This window comes from Sorex fumeus, unplaced genomic scaffold (assembly GCF_029834395.1).
Source record: "Sorex fumeus unplaced genomic scaffold, SorFum_2.1 ptg000126l, whole genome shotgun sequence".
Classification (NCBI taxonomy): Eukaryota; Metazoa; Chordata; class Mammalia; order Eulipotyphla; family Soricidae; genus Sorex; species Sorex fumeus.
The window spans coordinates 645,231-648,984 of record NW_026606183.1 but is presented as its reverse complement, the minus strand read 5'-3'; the positions used below and the strand labels follow the sequence as shown (position 1 = coordinate 648,984).

Here is a 3,754-nt window from a genome sequence, read left to right as displayed (position 1 = left end):
GAAAGATACCAGTTCTCACTGCCAGGAAATATCCCACCTGGTTGAAAGATACCAGTTCTCACTGCCAGGACATACTTATTCCACGTGGTACAAGAACCCACCTCTAATTGTCTCAGGAAGGCAATTAAATTAAAGAATAGCATGATACAGCACATGGCGTACGTCTTCAATCTACTACCCAATGGCATATTGTAGAAAGTGTACCTGCCCAGACAACCATCTCAGGAGCTAGCCTCAGAGGAGACATTGAGATTGTCAGGAGCTAAAGCAGTTGCGCAGGACCCATGAGGTAGGACTTCAATGACACGAGGCTTATCAGTGATTTGGGCAGTCCAGTTTCCCTTTTCCACAATGCCAACGATCCATGCTGGGTGGCCCTCTCCATACTTGGAAGATTTGATTTCGGAACAGAAGCGAGCTGCCTGTTCTCTAGGTAGACAAATGAGTAGTCCACCAGAAGTTTCAGCAGATGTTCCCTGAAAAAGACCAAACCAGCCACTGGCCTTGCTGATGGCAGCCATTTTAGCAATGATTGGCAGATTATGTATGACAAAGGACACTTCATTTCTTTGTTCTTTTGCAAGGTTCTGAGCGTGGCCCAGAATGCCAAAGCCGGTGATATCTGTGGCAGTGTGGGCATTAAATGTGTGCATCAATCCAGTGACTGTTCTATTGAGGCTGGCCAGGTTGAACATGGCCTCTTGATAAACCAGTTCTACCTCTTCTCTGGAGACCACCATCTTGATCTTATTTCATTGTTCTGGGGTGTCCAGCCACTGGTGGACGTTGACAGCGACCTGGGTTCCTAAGTGTTTGGTTAGCACAAGCGCATTGCCCACAACCACACTGTCAGGCATTATAAATTCATTGGGCTGACATAACATGGTGGTGACCCCGCCAACACTAATCCAAGGGTTCACCACAGTCTGTCCACCCTTCACTGCAGTGCCTTCTTCCTCTGTGGCAGAACCTTCTGATCATAAGTTATCTTTTCTCATTCCTCCTCACTCATGCTCTCACTGACACTCAGGAACATCAACATGTTGTCACATTCGGTGATGCCCATGGAGTAGAGGTCGCTCAGCATGTTGGCTCTGTGAGGACGAAACTGATGCCATGACAAACTGCAGCTAACATTAAATCTCAGCTAGGTCTTAGTTTCTGTTTCCCCACAGCAGGACTTGCAGTTTTTGGTAAACTCCCAGTTGCCGAGATAAGGATTTGGACAGTTGGGTCTGGCCAGTCATGGGGGTGGGGGGTTGGGGAGTGTTGGGGAGGGTGTATCGCTGTACCCTCCTTAGAAACTGTTACTAACCATTGCTTAATTGCTGACCACCATTGTAATAGGGCCAATGCTAAAAATAGACCAGTATATAAATTGCTTCTTAACTTTGAACCCTATATAAACTGCTGTGATTTGGAGTCGGGGTCCTTGTCAAGACTCAAATGCATTGGATGAGATTTGGACCCTAGCTTGGGCTAGCACTGGCACTGGCTAGTAATAAAGTTCCTTTGCTTTTGCATTATTGTGTGTGGACCTGGTCTCTCTGCAATTGGGGATCTGAAACTCAAGCACAAGTGATGCAACCCATCATGTAGGGATCTTCCAGCAGGGGGTAAAAGAAGTCTGTGGTCTGTACCAGGGACAGGCCCCCGTGCCTCAAGGGGATGACACAGGAGTCCAGGCCAATGCCTGGGGCTGGGCAGCTCAGGTTGGCTTCCGCCCCCAGCAGGCTGCCTTCCTGCGGTGCCTTCTCCTGGCCTCCGACCAGGGCCCGGCCCAGTGGGGGCCCCTCCGGCCGCATCAGTCCCGCCAGGAGTTTGAGAGGCATCTCTTGCGGGACCTTGCAGCCTCAGCCTTTCATGCCCGAGAAGCCAGTGAGCCACCAGCTCAGGCTGAAGCCCAATGCTTAGGGATCAAGGGTCGGTAGCTGGAGAAGTCCCAGCCCAGACAGAAGCCCGCCGGGCCCGAGGAGCCTTTGGTGGCCAACATTGCCGTTGCCTCTCTACTGTCATGCCAGCAGGCATGGAGCTCAGAGAGAGAGGGACAGGGCAGGCCCACAGCTGGCCTGCAGTCAGAGGTGACCACAGGCACCAGCAGTCAGAAATGACCACAGGGACCAGCAGTCTGAGGTGACCACGGGCACCAGCAGTCGGAGGTGACTGTGGGGGCCAGCAGTCGGAGGTGACTGTGGGGGCCAGCAGTCAGAGGTGACCGCGGACATTCTCCCAGCTTGACTCCCGCAACACATTCTGGCCACTCCATGCTTTGGCCTTCCTCGCTATTAGTGTTTTCATATAGTTTGTAGTTCTTGTCAAATTTGTTGTAGGAATCTTTGGATATGTTATTGTACACTGCTTCTTCCACCGATGGTTTGCTTTTTCCCTTCCTTAATTCATGTTTCTTGATAATAGACCCATTTACTGTTAATGTGTACATTGATTTCTTCAATTCTATGTAATTGTTTCCTACCTCAAGTCAATAAAGATGCCTTTATGTTACCCTCTCTAGTAATCGTGTATTTCTTCTTTCTCATATTGGTCTATGATTCATCTACAATTGATTGGACATGATGTGAAGCAGGGAACAAGATTCATCTTTTTGGAGTGAATGAATAATGTATTAGAAATTTGATACTCAATGACCACAATTAGAGGCTGCCCTAAAAGCCTCTATTCCTCTCAGAGAGCCTGGAAAGCTACCAAAAATATCCCGTCCGCACAGCAGAGCCTGGCAAGGTATCCATGGTGTATTTAATATGCCAAAATCAGTAAATACAATGAGTCTCATTCCCCTGACCCTGAAAGAGCCACCAATACGTCAACGTTAAGAAGGATGAGAAAGGAGAGGCTAATAAAATTTCAAGGGTGAATGAGGCTGCCAAAACAAAGAAAGACAAAAATGACTGTCTGTACTTTTAATGCACGTACACTGGCATCAGTAGCATCCATCGAGGACCTGATCAAAGGTCAAGTAGGACATCATTGGTCTGACTGAGACAAGAAGGCATCAATCACATCATGCTATTTTCAACACTGGAAAAGAACTGTTCCTCGGAACATGCAACAAAAGAGGTGTCGGTGGTGTCGGTGTCTTTGTCAACATGAACTTGGCCATGAGCATTGATTCATTCGAATGCCTAACAACTCGAATTGGATGATTACACTTGAATAGATGTGGCTCACTGCCAGCAGTTTCTATCTTCGTTGTCTACACACCAGCATTCAATTATAATAAAGAAGAAATTGAGAAGTTCTACATGGAGCTGGAGAAGTTCTATAAAGAAGAACACACCTTCTACAAGATCATTGTCAGTGATTTTAATGCCAAGATAGTACCGAGAAGATCAGCAGAAGAGCTCCACATCAGGACCCATGGCCTAGAATGGACGAACAGGGTGAGAGATTGTCTGAATTCATCATGTCAACCAAGGCCATCCATGGTAACTCACAATTTAAGAAGGTCAAATCTAAATGTTGGACATGGGAGTCTCCCAGTGGACGATTCCACAACAAAATTGACCACATCATATTCAATCAACGGTTTTGCCTTACCGATGTCGCTGTTGTCCCAAAATTCCAAACGAGATCTGACCACCGTCTCCTTCAGGCAAAATTCTACTTCACAGCGTGAAGAGAAAGTGCTGCAAAGTTTAAGAAGAGAACTCCCAGAATTATTACCAACTGGGAGCTCTTTGGCACTATTGCAGCAACATGGGAAGATATCGTAGTTGACAACATTGACGAGGAACAC

General features: G+C 47.3%; 1 pseudogene; it reads right to left on the bottom strand.

The window, feature by feature from the left end:
* Window positions 1-221: 221 nt before the first annotated feature.
* LOC130045001 (selenide, water dikinase 2-like) lies at window positions 222-1,993 on the bottom strand (annotated as a pseudogene).
* Between the last annotated feature and the right edge of the window lie 1,761 nt (window positions 1,994-3,754).